Source organism: Gavia stellata, chromosome 5 (assembly GCF_030936135.1).
Source record: "Gavia stellata isolate bGavSte3 chromosome 5, bGavSte3.hap2, whole genome shotgun sequence".
Taxonomy (NCBI): Eukaryota; Metazoa; Chordata; class Aves; order Gaviiformes; family Gaviidae; genus Gavia; species Gavia stellata.
The window spans coordinates 28,351,681-28,369,570 of NC_082598.1; positions in this window are offsets into that span (position 1 = coordinate 28,351,681).

Genomic DNA, 17,890 nt, shown 5'->3' on the forward strand with positions numbered 1-17,890 from the left:
GAAGGAGGATCCGGGGAACTACAGGCCTGTCAGCCTGACCTCAGTTCCGGGGAAGATTATGGAGAGGTTCATCCTGAGGGCACTCACAGGGCACGTGCAGGATAACCAAGGGATCAGGCCCAGCCAGCACGGGTTCATGAAGGGCAGGTCCTGCTTGACCAACCTGATCTCCTTCTATGGCCAGGTGACCCACCTAATGCATGAGGGAAAGGCTGTCGATGTTGTCTACCTGGACTTTAGTAAAGCCTTCGACACTGTTCCCCACAGCATTCTCCTGGAGAAGCTGGCGAATCGTGGCTTAGACAGACACACTCTTCGCTGGGTAAAAAACTGGCTGGATGGCCGACCCCAGAGAGTTGTGGTGAAAGGAGCGAAATCCAGTTGGCAGCCGATCACAAGAGGAGTCCCCCAGGGCTCAGTTTTGGGGCCGGTCTTGTTTAATATCTTTATCGATGATCTGGATGAGGGGATTGAGTGCTCCCTCAGCAGGTTTGCAGACGACACCAAGTTGGGAGGGAGTGTTGATCTGCTCGAGGGTAGGAAGGCTCTGCAGAGGGATCTGGACAGGCTGGATCGATGGGCTGAGGCCAATGGATGAGGTTCAACAAGGCCAAGTGCCGGGTTCTACACTTTGGCCACAACAACCCCATGCAACACTACAGGCTTGGGGACGAGTGGCTGGAAAGCTGCCCAGCAGAAAAGGACCTGGGGGTGTTGATCGACAGCCGGCTGAATATGAGCCAGCAGTGTGCCCAGGTGGCCAAGAAGGCCAACGGCATCCTGGCCTGTATCAGAAATAGTGTGGCCAGCAGGACTAGGGAGGTGATTGTCCCCCTGTACTCGGCCCTGGTGAGGCCGCACCTCGAATGATGTGTTCAGTTTTGGGCCCCTCACTACAAGAAGGACATTGAGGTGCTGGAGCGTGTCCAGAGAAGGGCGACGAAGCTGGTGAGGGGTCTGGAGCACAAGTCTTATGAGGAGCGGCTGAGGGAGCTGGGGTTGTTTAGCCTGGAGAAGAGGAGGCTGAGGGGAGACCTTATTGCTCTCTACAATTACCTGAAAGGGGGTTGCAGAGAGGTGGGTGTTGGTCTCTTCTCCCAAGTGACTAGCAACAGGACAAGAGGAAATGGTCTCAAGTTGCACCAGGGGAGGTTTAGGCTGGATATTAGGAAAAATTTCTTTCCTGAGAGAGTGGTAAAGCATTGGAATAAGCTGCCCAGGGAGTTGGTGGAGTCACTATCCCTGGAGGTGTTCAAGGAACGTGTGGACGTGGCATTGCGGGACATGATTTAGTGGGCATGGTGGTGTTGGGTTGATGGTTGGACTTGATGATCTTACAGGTCTTTTGCAACCTTAATGATTCTGTGATTTAATCTTTACCATATGCACTGCAGCTTGGCCCTATGAGTGCTGCAAATTAAATCTTATGCCACCCTGTCATGCTTTGCTTCAGATTAAAAATAAATCTTATTTCATGTATAGTGAACGTCTCTATATTTAGATTGCCATGATCTCAGAATCACTTTTTAATTGCATTCAAATGAAGTACAAAAGTCCTAATACAAATCATGTTTTACTTTGTTTCTTATAACAATAAAGCATAAATACACCTATTCTTATTTTTTCTTTCTTCCTCTCACATACTTACACATATACATATGTAAGGCTGACTAGCTATTCTGATTCTGTGCTTTTTAACTCATTTCTATTGCTACTTAACAGCCCTTCCTTTTGGAGAGGAACAGCTGTAGAGAGTAACAAATTTAGCAGTTCAGCCTATCAAACAAAATAAAACAGTTTTCTTCATGCAGAGGTACAGAATATATGACATTGCATGTTTTCCCATCTGGTGACTTATAAAGAAAAGTCTTTCTGCTTTATAATCAAGAACTGATTAACATTTATCTTGGTTTTTAAATGCATCTGGGTTACAGAGATCTGAAACAAAAGTGAATGTTAAGTAATTGGCATTTGATTGTTTCTAAAATATTCCTGAATTTCTTGCTTATTTGCAATGTTTGCCCAGGCTTTTATTCTCTCTTTTTGTGACTGCATTTCAGTCATATGAACCTTCAGATATAGTTTTAACAGACATACCAGTACACTGGCAATACAGCTATGTGATGTCCAATTTTCAAAATAGGTTTTTCAAATTGAATCCCCTTTTTTCCCTTGAAAAATCTGTCCTGAGTAAATAAATGTCATATTATTAGAAAGGAAAAGATGTGTTTTTGTTTTAGAGTTTTGGGTTTGGTTTGGTGTTTGTCATACAATGCCCAAGACATTAGTTTTTGCTTAAGTATGTTCTGTTTATATTTCCACAGGAAAGTTTCTGACAGCACCATCTATAATAACAGGAGAAGAAGTAAATAAATAGGATAACCCTCTGCAGGTCTGTGAACAACACTTATGTTTCCCTAATATGTCCACCATCTTAGGGAGATTGAAACAGAGAAAAAGTTATTTCCAGGACAAATGTGTCCATTTTGCAAGTCAGATTTTCACTGAGAGCTCTGTATCATCAGCACTTTAGGGCTGCATGGCACAGGGAAATATATTTTTTTCCCCCAACGTAATTTAATACCTCTAGCTATGTGCTTCAACAACTCTGCAGATAAGTAGATTCAGGAAGAACTGATGGACCTGAAAAGTATGTAGAATCAGCTGGCTGGAGTGTGGGTATCCTTGCAGAGTGCAGATCTCAAAGTAGCAAAGCAATCTACAGAGAGACTGAGAGAAACAGCAATCATGTATTTTCAGGGTGGTGATTTAGTGTACCTAATCCCAGAAAAGCCCTGAGTCTCTGTACTTTTCTGAGCGTACGTCTACCTGCTACGGGCACTGACTCTGCAGAGCTGGTTTCTGTGTTTTCTGTCGATACTTCTCCCACCTCCACTGTAGATTTTTTTTACTCTGACTTCTGCCCATAGTGTCTTACAAACCTCTCCTTAAAAACTGTTCCTTTCTAGGTCTTCACTGGAGATTTCTGCTTCTTTTTGTCTTGCTGTAAATTGGTTTCATTTTTTTTAAATAAATATTTTCTATGAACTCCACAATAAAACCTTATTTTAGCTCTGATTCCTTCTTTTGCTAATTCTGACTTAGTTTCCTTGTTGCCTCATGTATTCTGCTAATTTTGGATTGGATGATATTGCTCTTTCTACATTTCCTGTCAGTCACGGCCCTTTCCTAGTACTATTCCTTCAAAAGTATCTTACAATTCAAGCACATGGTTGGGTTCTTTGCATTAGTACGACACGTACAGCTTCCAGCCATTGAAATGATACTGGAAGGGGGCTGGCTATAAACACAGGTAACTTACATGTAGCCATTGCTAAAACCCTAAAAAGTCTCCCAAAATTCCTGGAGTCCATGTTCCTCACTCATGTTCCTCTTTTATTTGTACATAAAAGCCAAGAAACAAACAGGAAAAATCTCTCCAAAAGCTCCATACTGCTGTCACGGATCTGGAAGGGACAATCTGTTTTTCAATGAAGAATGTTTCCCACCATATAAGCTTTCCTATCTCTCATGGATCAACAAACTCGTTATTTTCCCTCACTGATGATTTAAAGTAATTAAACTTGTCTAAAAGACTGTGTTTTCTGCATTTGGGGAACAATGTATTTATACCTTGAAGCTATATTCACCATTGAGAACTTGTTGTTCTGAAAGTTCATAGTTGATTACTCAGTCCTGCTATGAGTATGGTCTATTACTCTGCCACAACTATCTTTATTGAATTTATTTTATTTTGAAATATTTTTGAAGTTTGGGATTTATTTTGCCTGCTTTTCTGTCTTGCTTCCAAGAGATTGTTGTGTTGTCCCAGAAGAAGGACAAGGTTTAGTGGAGACAGTTAAACTTGGCCATAGCTTTTCTGGTCTCTAGCTGGGACTACAGTGACTGGGACAGGTTGTTACTCCTTCTTGAGCTGTGTCTGCCTCTGGAAGTCTCCCTGCCTGGTCACAGCAGGTCTCCAGCCCTGCTCTTCCATTCAGGGTCAAGGGGCTGAGGGAAAATGAGAGGACCTCCTTGCTGTGCTAGGTACTAAATTAACTCTGCCGCCAAGTGCTTTGGAGAACTTTTGAGATTTACTAGCTACAGACTCTTCTATAGGATTATTTATGCTACTTTAAGTAGGCCCAGCTGTATCTGGTTTGTTTGAGTTTGTGGTTAAGTGCCAGGGAATTCAGCAGTGGCTGTGAGGTTCTGGTGACACTGCTGGTGGGGTGGGAAGAAATGTGAGAGGAGTGGGTGAGTCCTTCTGCCCTGCTTAGCTCTGCCCCAAAAGGACCACAGGGAGCAGAGTGAGCTGGGAAGGGGAATGCCCCCCGTCTCACCCAGACCTGCAGTCAGAGCAATCATGGGGCATGTAGAGCTTCGATGTTAGAATGAATGATCTGGTGATTAGCTATAAATAAAAGCTGTAAAAATTTTAACAGGGATTTTGCTAGAATAAATTTGTCCTGACGTTGCTTTTCAGAAAATGCTTGCAAGAGGTTTTTATTTACAAACAATACATGGTTGTGTGTTTGGACTTGATATGTGAAACCATACACCAGTTTACTCCTTGGTAAATAAATAATATTGCTTTTTTTTTATTAACAGTAGAAAAGTGTTCTGATCCAAGAGATTGTTCCTCAGATAAAGCTAGAAGCTAGTGCTAAAATGAGTAAGATAACATTCCATGCGCTCACTAAAACATTATATTCCATCCAAATAGAGCATTTATCAAATTGGTAATTCTATTTTCCCAGTTTGCAGTTAAAAAAATTAACTAACAGCCTGGAAGTGCATAACATTAGCTTCTCATTCAGCAATTACAAAATTTAATAAGATGATGCATCCTCTATTCTCTACCCTAATCCCAAAAATGGAGAAAGACTCAACTTTATTTTTTCTATGGCTATGAAAAGACATTACACCTTTTCTGGTCATTTCTTTTTCATCCAATTCATTCCATTATTTATTTAAAGTTACAATAGCTGATCATTTCAGACTGATGGATGTGCTAATCCTGGTCTTTGTCTCCTTTCCCTCTTTCCCTTCATTTACTCAGCTTTACAAGTATTTGAAAATAACTGATAATCTTAGTGTGTGACTTTTCACTTTCCCTTTGCACACAGAACCATTTGTATAGGTAGAGAGAGGAAAAAATAATGTAGATACTTGTTCAAGAGTGCTTGTATTGCGTCCTATTTCAGAATAATTGCATTAGGAAATCTATCTTTTTCTGTTGTTTTGAGTGGATTAATCAAGAGTTCAAGTCAGATCCGCTTTCATTTTGACACTTAAAGACCATACTACAACTGTGGCTAGGAAAGAATTTGGATAGGGTGGTGGACGTTTTACAATCTTTTGGAAGAACAAAGGTAAAAGACACCCAAATGTGATGCTCCAAAACACCCTCACCTGAATTTTCTCTAGTGCTTTTAGCTTACTGTGCAGCACAGCCAGGTAAAGACAGCCTATACTACAGTGGAAACTCCCTCTTCACAGCTTTGTTATGACTTGTTTTATTGACTTCTTCCACATAACATCACTACTTTAACTTAATAGGGAGGATGAAGAAATATTTTAGTGAGAGGCTTTAGGAGAGAAAAGAAAACACATCAAGCACATTTGTTACTAACGTTTTCAGTCCTCTTTTCTGCTTCCAAAAAAATTGTTTACATGCACAAATTGCATATATGTTATCTCTTTCTGTATAAAGAGAAAAGAAACATGCACACTACGTTTAATAGCTATCAAGCTATAACTTAATTTGCATTGTATAAAACTAGTCACAAGTAGCTACCTATAAGTCATATTTACAAGTGCTGTATTTGTGTGCTCATCTACCTTGCAGCATTGCACAAGTTCCTCAGCACCCATGCAGCATCCTGCAGTGCTCTGTGGCCAGGTGGGGCTCTACAACAAGAGGCCGTGGATCTGACTCTCTGCACCTTCCCTGGATATGCTGTGGCCCCCAGCATTGTACTTGTAGGGAACCAGGAACCTCTCAGTACTGAAGCAAGTGCGGTATGTGCACCATGTGGTAGAATGGTATGAGCCCAAAGAATGTACCCTACATGTGCTTCATTTGCCATTTTTTGGTAATTTCTTTTTTTATGGGCTTTCTGCTGTTATTTTTGACCATAAAAGTCAATGATTCTGAAAACTCTTCAATTCTTTCTCTGTTCGCTAACATCTTTCTTTTTTATATGCAAAAAGCCAGTACATGTTAATGGACACACAAGGAAATATTTCTGCTGTCAAAAAAGTAAAACAAAAACCCTCACTCAAGCCTTCTTTTTAGAGGGAGTGTCTGCAAGTCAAAAGCTGATCAGTAGAGGTATGATAGAGTTCAGACTGTAGGGGTGGTTTAGTGGAGGCATGTACTCTTTGTTTATAGTAATGCTCCCTTACTTATAATTTTGGTGTTGAAAGAGACTGGTATTTTGTTGTGCTTTTTGTTTCCTAGCCTCTGGTGCATGATTAGAAATATTTGTCCTCTCCAAGTCGCAATTAAATTTCTCTTCAAAATTGGGGAAACAAGAAGAAATGTAAGTGATTGCAAATATCTTCAAAATGTGATCTGGTAAAACATGAAATGTTCTTTAATGTTTCCCTTTCACAGCTGTTACCAGCTGTATTACTGACTTGTGTAGCCTATCATGTCAGGAATGACTTACATGCCTTTGCATTTATGAAGTGTCTTTTCTCAAATGGGCCAGACCATCTCCTGTTCAAAGCAGACTCTGTGACTGACGTCTCTGTTGGTCATCTGAAAGACAGCTGCCAGCCAGCGTCATCATCCCAAGAGAGCATCTTTTCTCCTCTGCTGCAGGGAGCGACGGTAGCACTGACAGGACTGGGAGCAGAACCTGTGCCTGTCTCTCCATTTTTTAGTATCTTTCATGATTTAAATGTGATCGGTACACGTGCTGATGTTCAGTTCTTACTCATTTTGCTCAGCAATGAAACTGAAAGAGCAGAATTAAGATCTTTGCATTATTCTGTTATGCTGATGGACCCTGAGTCATTTCCAGTTACACTGGTTTAATGGTACCTTCATTAATGAGTGACAGTATAGTGGTGTAAATGAAGTGTTTTAAAGGAAAGAAGCACAACTCTCACTCCCTAATTGTTTATATATATGCTGGAGAATCCCTGAAAATCAGTTGCAAGGCAGCGTAACATTGTCTGGTACTGTAAACTATTTCCAAAATAGCTGTGGGTCTAAGTACACCTCCTTGGTGACTCAATTTTCTAATAGATTTTGTATATGTTTATATGAGTATTCATATGTTTATATGAGTAGCTTTATGAAGAATTTCTATTAAGGTTGTCAGTGGCAAAATTACGGCACCTCCAACTTTAATTGATTGGTCCAAGAGAGAGATAGCATCCTCTTTGGGGTCTTCTAGTAAGAACAGGCCTCAGAAACAGGGATTCATCTGAGAAAATTCTGATAACTGTGCCTTCAGGACATGTCTATGTCACAATATAGAATGTAGCTAAAATTAATTATTCAGTGTGATTGAATTCAGTTGACACATAAGCTGGCCAGAGGTAAAATTAATTGTTGAAAAATGTGTCCATGTAACTAAATTTCTGCACACAAAGTATGATTAAAGAAAAATTGAATAGGCCAGGGTTGTGGAGTTTTTCAACGCTGACTCTAATACAACTCAAATTAGTTTAAAAAACTATTGTGCAATATTGTTGTGGTGTTATAAGAAATATCTTAGCCTTCAGTTTACTTCCTGGTGGACAAAAGTCTGTTTTGGTTCAAAAGGGAAAGGGAAAGGGAAAGGGAAAGGGAAAGGGAAAGGGAAAGGGAAAGGGAAAGGGAAAGGGAAAGGGAAAGGGAAAAAGAAAGACAGGAAGAAAAGATAGAAAAGAGCAAAAATGAGAGAAGTATATAAAAAAAGTTAATTGGAAAATCAGTTAAAGGCAACAAATTATGATGAGGGGACAGTGCACAGCAAATATATATATATATGAATATCTGCAAATTTTAACAGACATTATTATTTTCTGCAGAGCTAAGCACAGATTAACATTTGAAATAGGAAATTACAATTTTTTTCACAGATTTCTACAAGGGAAATTTCACAGTCTCTGATGGAACTGCTGTTACCCAGAAAGGACTGTAACTCTGCAGCAATTGAAGCCAAACCTTTTGCTGCCCCTACGAGCTAAGGTCCTGCTGGCCACCTTGTTTCTAGCTGGTTTCTGAGAAACAGCTCAGAGCCAACAGAACCCAATGGTGCAAATCTAAATGAAAAAAAAAAATGAATAAATGAATTCATCCAAAGACACTGCTAGTATTTCTGCTGCTTTTAAAGTTTTCCTGAAACCAGCCAGTTTATCAAAACTTAACCCTCCATATGCTGAATGTGAGCTGTGTGCTCTAGGAGGAATGAGGGTCAACAGCCTCTTGGGCTGCTTGAACAGGCTGAGCTGAAGAGGCAATAGGTCAAGGGAAGTGATCATTAGACTACAGTAAGTTCTTGCATCCAGTGCTGAGTCCCACAATGCAAGAAAGGTGTAGTTAAACTGGAGCAAACTCAGCAGAGGGTCACCAAGCGGGTCTGGGCAGGAATACTTGCCCTGTAAGAAGTTGTTGAGGGAGAGAAGCTTGTTCGGTCTGGAGAGGGAGATGTCTTTGGGGGCTCCCAACAGCATCTTCCCATAACTATGGCGATGTGATCAAGACGTCAGAGCCAGGCTCCTTGCAGTGATGTATAGTGGGAGAATGAGACAGGGATCATAAACTGAAGCAAAAAAGTTCAAGCTGAATGTAAAGAGAAGCTTTTACCCCATGAGGACAGTCCAGCAGAGGAGCAGGATGCCCAGAGATGTCAACCAGTCTCCATCCTTGGAGATCAGCAAGACCCAACTAGATCAAGACCTGAGCAACTTCACCTGACCTCAAAGCTGTCCCTGTTTTGAGCAGGAGGCTGTACTAGATGCCTCCTGTGGTCCCTTTCAACCTGAATTATCCCATGATCCTATAAGTCCACTTGTCTTTACTAAAAACATCGAAATGGAAATTTTTTTTAGCTGGCCTGTCAATTCTGTTTAAATGGAAGTCTAAGGACCTCTGGGATCTTGGAAGCTGGAAAGACCAACAGGTCCTGTGTTCATCAAGGGAGATGTTTGTTGGAAGCTCTCTGAGATCTCCCATGTAAAGTTTAAGACAGTGTAACAACTTGACAGATACATGTCTTTTTCTACCTCTGATCATTGAAGGCACACAAACATGAAAATACAGTTTGTATCCCTAAAGGGGTATGAAGGTATCTTGGAGCTAAATATATCATACCCAGCAGTTTAATACAGAGTTTTGGTCTGCTAGTTGAGCTTGAAGCAATGATATGAGTTTCTGAACTGGATACTGTTTCTTAGTGTTTGTATCATTTTGTATTGGAGTACGGTTCATGGCAGATAGTCAATCTGAATGGCCTCCCAGCTCTTTAATCCAAAGGCATGAAGCTGATCCTAGAGCATGAAAATCAGCTCCCTTCTTCTAAGATAAATTGAATGTCTAAGAGGAAAAATGAAGAGGGCTTTCAATTTTTTTGACATGCACCAGTCCCAAAGATGGATCCACACTTTAATCCACAGCCCTTTGAAAAACATTAAAAAATTATGGGTCACAAATTGACTTCTTAATTATACCTCTGGAAGTTTTTCTTGCACAGATGAAAAGTTATGTATTATTTGCCTTCCAGTGATTTTTTTATAGCTGTCCATATAAAAGCTACTAAAGCCTTGATGTAGAAATCATCACCACAAATGTGTTCCTAGGTTAATTCATTTGGCTGAAATGAAGGATTTGGTTAAGAAAAGTAAGATTTAGGGAAACTGGGGTCAAAATCCCCATATGACCTCAGTCATGCTGTTTAATCTCTTTGTGTTTCAATTATCTGGCTGTAGACTGAGGAACATAGCAGCATCTGTTTTTCTGTATATTCAGTCTTTTCTCTGACAAGTTTATAATCTAAATAAAGAAGACAAAGTGTTCTTTAGCATATGCATGTACAAGATATGTGACAAAACGCCATTGCTGGACTGCTAGATGTTATTGTGATCATCAATGAAATAATCAAATAACATCTGAGTTGAACACTACTGTCTAATTCTGCAGCTGGGCTTATTTCTCATAATTGTTTAATATCACATAGTCATGCACCCCATTGGGAGTATGATTGGAGGTTCAGTCTTTAAAACTGCTGCAGTCATGAGAAATTACACATCAAGTAATCTTCTCACTTGCTAGCTGAATGAAACTTCTTTTGCATAGTTACAGTAATTAAAAAGAAAAAAGGTATTTCTGTTGCAGAGTTTGAATAATAAGGTGATTTCCTAATTGATCTATGTAAATTGATGCAGTTTTTAAATTTCAGCTACCTATGTGCATGTGAAGAGCATATAAACTCAGCAGATGAACATTACAACATATATCCTCCTCTTGCAGTATGAATATGTAAATTGTTAACTGGTTTATTATAGTTTCTTAGAGGAAGGATTTTTGGATACTCCAGTACTTTTTTAGATTAGTTATTTGCCACCAGCAACCAGTGGTTCTAGGGATTAGACATGCAGATTAAATTTTCAATTAAAATTAGTCTGTCTCTCAAAAACATCCTTGTCTGCAGTCAAAAGCTATGTGTACAAAGGTTTCTCAACAGATAGTGATTTTCAATATCAAACCCATCTTTTGGTACACCTGAAATAAACAGCATCATACTAATGCTTATAAAAAGGCAATGAAATTTTGAATCTTTTAATTTGATTCTGAGCTCAGGATAAAAAAGTGTTATTAATAGAAGTTATTTCCTTTACACCTACCAATTTACTCTTATTTATGTTCAGAGGATAAATGCCTAATTTTTAAAGGGAATTTGCTGCTCCCACAATGCTTTTAATCAACAGCTTTGGAGGCTGAACTCCTTTATGTAGCCACAGAGTATACGTGAAATGAGCAACAGGTGCACAAGGCTTGCAATACTGCCCTCCCAATGTGTCACACATCTCACTAAAGGGAAAACCGTTTTTGAAGTCCATTTGATGAACACCATGAACAGAAGGCATTTGCTATAAGATTCAGGTGTCTGAAAGGGAATCTGGTTCATTTTGGGCATGAGCCACTGTTTAAAACAGTCTTTGATGCTGCCAACATTTTCAAGGGAAGAGGAGAGAAGCAAATATCTTTGTGCTGTACCTTTTCTCCCTCTGTTCGTGTCAGGTGTTGATCAGATCTTAAGGAAAGCGCATGTAAAACAATTTCTTGTTATGATTTTGCATATGTGTTCTAAAATACTTAAACAAATATTATGTAAATGCTAGTCCTCTCTTTGAACGGAGGCTCAAATATCAGGCATGTTAGAGACTTGAAAACAAAAGCAAAGAGCGATACAGAGACTAGATTGCTCTGAAAATGTAAAGAAAGGGTGGGATTTTTTTCTTGTAAAGCAGAACGAGAGGATAACTGAAAATGTTCAAAATGTATCATCTCTGAGATGACACTAGGCGTGAGATATTTCAGTTCAAAGGCTATGACCAGCTGAGAATAGAAGTACCTTCTCAACTTCTGAATCATTATTCTGGGGCTAATTGTGTATGTATCTATATCTATGCATAAAACCCCCATACAATATAACTCTACCAAAACACGTTTTAAACATCTTCTTCACCCTTTGTATAATAATGTAGCTTATGTCTAAAAACACTTCATGGCACATTTTATTTTCAGAAAGGATCAAAATGTCAAATCTAGAAGCAGTTTTAGTACTGATACTATTGTTTCTTTTAAATTAAAAAAAATGCAAAGGTCCCTGAATAAATTAGCACAGTTGCCATGGGAACATAGTGGGCAAGAAATATTTATAGTTGCTGCAAGCAATAATTTTGCAGTTTAATATTTTAAAATGTCAAGCAACACATAATCTCTAAAACAGAAAAAAAAGGGCTTTTTGTTTGTTTGTCAGTGTGTATATTCACAATTTTCTGTTAAAATATATTTTCACCTCTTGTCTCCAGAAAAAACCACAAAACCTCACCAAAAAATCAAACCCCAATATATTCTCTGGTTGGCTAAAAGCATTTTTCAGCTATAATGACAAATAACATCTTGTCAGACTTAGGTATGCTATTTTACATGTGTGATCATTAAAGTCAAGAACTGCAGATTTTTCAAAGCTAATTAAGTTAAGAATCTTTGTAAGGTGTGTGAACTCTAACATTAATTGTAACTACCGAAAATGTACGTGCCTTCTTCATAAATGCAAGATAACAAGTATCTGATATTCCTATTAAAATGAGTGTTATTCCTAATTTGTTAATTGAAATAGTACCTGATAATAACATATAGGGAAACACTGGGAAAGTATCTCGGTATATATTGGATACGCGAGGTCTAACAAAGTTCATTATACCTCCTATATCCACGCACAGCTAAACGCAGTAATCTTGCACGGGAAACAACACGTTTAGCTTCATTATGCTGGTACGTTGGTATGAACATTGAGCTTCATAACAAGGAGAGGCTAGGTCTTCACTTGTCCTTAGCTACCAACCACAGCATTTGAAAATGCTGTTTGTCAGTTCTGCATTCACTCAACACCTATGTAGAAAGGATTCTCCATAGTGCAGAGAAGTGTGCGGTGTTGTGAAGTGATGTATGAGCACATGTGAGGAAGGGGAAAAGTGAGTGTTGTGAGGGGTGAGAAGATGGCAAAGTGGTATACTCGAGTGTGCTTAAAAGGTGCTCTTAGAAGATGCCAAGAACAAAATCAGACTTGAGTTCCAAGTACTAATGGCAATGCTTCTAGCATTTGTCCTGCAATCCTCTCTCATAGATGCTTCATGACATGCTGCACCCATCCATGATTTTGAAATGTTCCCTCTTCTCATCACACCTAGCCTTATTTGATTATAAATACTTAGTAACAATGGGAGAAAGCATCAGCAGTATTAGCTCTCCGGCTTTCAGAAAGTTATGTGCTGCTTTAAGTCTCAGGAACACAGATAAGCACTATGATAGCTAATAGTTAAGACCTTCCTTGCTGGGCCTGAACATCTGGACTTTAGTAAAGCCTTCAACACTGTCTCCCACAGCATTCTCCTGGAAAAGCTGCCAAATCATGGCTTAGACAGGCGCACTCCGGCTGGACGGCTGAGCGCAGAGAGTCGTGGTGAAGGGAGTGAAATCCAGGTGGCTGCCAGTCACAAGAGGAGTCCCCCAGGGCTCAAGTTTTGGGACCGGTCTTGTTTAATATATTTATCGATGATCTGGATGAGGGGATAGAGTGCTCCCTCAGCAAGTTTGCAGACGACACCAAGTTGGGTGGGAGTGTTGATCTGCTCGAGGGTCGGAAGGCTCTGCAGAGGGATCTGGACAGGCTGGATCGATGGGCTGAGGCCAATTGTATGAGGTTCAACAAGGCCAAGTGCCGGGTCCTGCACTTGGGTCACAACAACCCCATGCAACATTACAGGCTGGGGGAAGAGTGGCTGGAAAGCTGCCCCGCAGAAAAGGACCTGGGGGTGTTGATTGACAGCCGGCTGAATATGAGCCAGCAGTGTGCCCAGGTGGCCAAGAAGGCCAATGGCATCCTGGCCTGTATCAGAAATGGTGTGGCCAGCAGGAGCAGGGAGGTGATCGTGTCCCTGTACTTGGCGCTGGTGAGGCTGTGCCTCGAATCCTGTGTTCAGTTTTGGGCCCCTCCCTGCAAGAAGGACATTGAGGTGCTGGAGCGTGTCCAGAGAAGGGCGACGAAGCTGGTGAGGGGTCTGGAACACAAGTCTTATGAGGAGTGGCTGAGGGAGCTGGGGTTGTTCAGTCTGGAGAAGAGGAGGCTGAGGGGAGACCTTATTGCTCTCTACAATTACCTGAAAGGGGATTGCAGAGAGGTGGGTGTTGGTCTCTTCTCCCAAGTGACTAGTGACAGCACAAGAGGATATGGTCTCACATTGTGCCAGGGGAGGTTTAGGCTGGATATTAGGAAAAATTTCTTTCCTGAGAGAGTGGTAAAGCATTGGAAGAGTCTGCCCAGGGAGTTGGTGGAGTCACCGTCCCTGGAGGTGTTCAAGGAGCGTGTGGACGTGGCATTGCAGGGCATGGTTTAGTGCGCATGGTGGTGGTAGTTGATGGTTGGACTTGATGATCTTACAGGTCTTTTCCAACCATAGTGATTCTGTGATTCTGTGATCTGAAGGTACAGCTGCTAGCCACCTAAACAGTGTAGTGAAGTTGAAGGTTGTTTCCTTCCCCTCTCACTAATGGGATTAATGGAGAAAAATTCTGATGTACTTCAAGGTAACACAGACTGTTGCAAAAATTAAAATATTTCCTTAATTAAGAATTAAAAATTCTGTTCCTAATTTATGTACCACTTCAGCACAATCTATTAGATAGAAATGTTTTTTAAACTCTGACTTATTTAAGTATTTGAGGAACTGCCCTACAGGCTCTGCATTCAAGTGGATGCTATCTAGGCACATCACTAAACATGGGCACAATTGCACATGTACTGTTATCTCTAAGGAAATCAGAGTGGGTCAAGAAAATAGAGAAGAAAAACTACAAAATAAAACCAAATAGTTTCTACTTAATTCCTTGAATGAGAAAGGAATCCCTTTTAAAGCTAGAGGGATTCTTCCTGTATAGTTATTCTTCTGTTTGAATAAAGGGTAAGAGCAGAATTAATCTAACCTCTCATAAATTGTGTGAAAGAAGAGAAATAAGTAAGATATTCACTTCTGATGTACACTCATTTGTTTTCAGGATTTTACACTGCAAATAACTTCAAAATGCTGTCAGTTATAACAGCAAGTCAGTTCTAAGCAAGATGAAAGTATTACATACATTATTGCATTGGATAGAACCATATACGTTTAAGGAAGACCACACCTTCTAAATGTTCATCTCCTCCCATTCAGCAATGCAGATCCTGAAGTATTAAGAACATTACTTAGAAACAGAGGCAAAATACTGAACAGAAGGAAGAAGAGCTCAGGTTTTGTGCTAAGGAACACTTGTTTATTTCTTCAGATGACCGATGCCTATGTATGATTTTACCATCAATCACAACAGCAACTGCTAACTGCCTGCTTTGTTTACCAAATTGGAAATGATAATTTTATTATTTATATAACAAGGAGAAAAATGAAGGTGACATTTCTGCTTGCATATTGAAAGTGAAATTTCTGAGTGCTAAGTTTGTAAATAACAGGAAGGCTTCATGTTAAAAGATGTGATTTCTTGATGATTGGTTTAACTATGTGCTAAGTTGCTTTAGAAGCTGTTTTCTTGTTTTTGTCATGTTCCTCATCTTGAAAATTATTGGTTTGCTCTGTCATTTCCCTGTTAGAGAATTGATTGATTCCCTATATTTTTGAAGATGTGCCTGTAGCACGATTTATTTTGCTTTTTCAGTTTAAATAACATATTTAATTAAAGGTTTCTAGAAATAAACAGATCTTGCCAGCACTTTGCTAGATTGTTATGTTCTGTGTTGTTACTCATGATGAAACACATTGGGAATTTAATTGCCATTGCCATACACCATATTCTTAAAAATGTATTTTGATTTTTTTTTTGTTTTAATGGATAAAATTATTTTAACGTGTATGTAATGGATATCTTAATGTGCTACAGGGCAGCAGTATATTCAAGGTATACAGCACCATTGGTGATTCAGTGAACTGAAACTTTTTTCACTGCAGCGGCAAAGTTAGAAATAACAATGTGTATTCAAGGAACATCACAGATATTTTCAAAAAATAAATTGCATATTAAGTAATGTACTGTGAAGCAAAGGGCAGAAGAGAAAGTGTGTAGCATTGCTTCTGATCTTCCAAAGAATCTAGATTAGGAAACACTGTCTTACACTTATTTACATGTCAGCCTCCAGCAGGATGCAGCTTGACCTCAGGTTGACTCCAGAGTCACAAGCTAAAAGGAACAGTTATGCAACTGTGAGTGGCTAAATTTAACCATGCGAAACCCCAGAAGGCTGGGGTGAGGGTACCCAGAAACCACCTAAGTTTAAGGAATAATGTTTGCTTATTTCACTGAAAGAACTGGCTTGCATTATTGCACTGCCCATCTTTATTGTGCTTACAGACCATTATCTTTCAATTTCTTGGCATAATTTTCTATTTGCCAGCTCATTTATTGCAAAATACAATATTCTCTCTGTTAGATATAAGTTGTTTAGCGAATGCCCAGGAGCCCTGCTTGAATTTAAATTAAAAAAAAAAAAAAGAGAGAGGGAGGAATAAAAAGACATAAAAATGTAGCTGGGATTTTTCTTTGAAAGCTTCAGCTTTTTATTATTATCTGTATTCAGCTCTAGTATTTCTCCAGTGAGAAAAGCAGAATCCCTCAGCAGAAGAGCATACTCTGAAACTGGTAGGAGGACACAGATGGGAGGAGGAGCAGATCCTCCCTTTCACATTTTTGCCCTTTCTGTCACCAGTGCAAGATTACCTGCAGGCAAGGTATGGCAGAGCTATTGCTCCCCAGCACCACTTAGGAAAGAGGGAGTTACGCCCCATAATAACCATCTTTGTCCAGAATCAAGACTCTGGAAATTTCCAGTAGGTGGTTGGGGGCCCATAATATCTACTGAGAGCCCCTGCGAGGACTTGCAGGATAACAGAAGGACAGAGATTGTCACAGGTGACTCCTCTGAAACCTGTGCTGCCATGTCAATGAGTAGCTTAGGAGTAATAACAGTTATTGATTGTCCATCAAATAGCCCTTTTCTGAATAACTTGAGATTCACCACGTGTTTATGCAGGTGTTACACTCCCACAACCAGTAGCTGTGGCTTCTGGACTGACACCTGTGTTTCCAGTTTTGCTCTCAGAAACAGGAGCGTCCAGCATAGCTTATTACATAGTGATAACATGGACTAATCAGAAAAACTGAAAGGCTGAAAAATAAAATATTGCAAATAAAAATGCCTCTTCATGCAATCCAAGGACTATGCCATAAAAAAATAAAATAATATGACATCAGAAGACAGTAGATCAGAATTGCTATGTTAGAAAATAGGCCTAACTAGCAATTAATCTAGGGGAAGCAAAGACTACTCTTTCCACTGTAACTTTTAGATACCATTGCAGGAAGGATAAGCAACAGGATTTAGCAAGGTTTGTTATGATTACAGACACCATGCCTAACTTCCAGACATAGATCTTATGCCCCAGCTTCAGCACTGAGATCTGTCGTAAGAGCCCTGGGGCTTTGCTAGTGTGGGAAAGCAAAAACTCTATGCAAAGGCTGGGCGAGAGAGATAGAAAAGACAGTATCAGCACTACCTCCTTCCTTGTGCTCTTGAATAGCACCTGGAACACGAAGCTTGTGTTATTTCAGTCAGATCTTCCTTACCTCTCCTTTCCTTTCACCACCTATTTATTTTCTTTCCTCTTTTTTCTTCTTTCACCTTCAGTTTAATAAAAGTCTGGCTTACCAAAGTAAGTCGTTATCTTTTGCACACTTCTCTGCACCAATGACCAGAGAGACTAAAGAAAACAAAGTTTAAAACACTTCACTTCTAGTACAGGACTCAGCTGAGAAAATCTGTTATGTAGAAAGATGATGCCTTCAAGTTAACGCAGACGCAGAACAATACAACACAGTACAGCAGAGCCCTGTTGTGGAGCACAGGAGGTAGAAACGGCAAATGCACGTGGTCTGTCCCCATCTCCCTCATCCATGGAAACTTTACTGCAGTAAAGTTACTGCAGAAAACTTTTCTACTACTTTACTGTAGCACACAGCTAGAGCTCCACAAGAGATGTTGTCTTAAGGCTGGTGAAGACCTGTGTTGGGTTTGCTTTTCTCCAGCAGTGAGGTTGCAAGGAAGTCAGCTTTAGAAAAAGA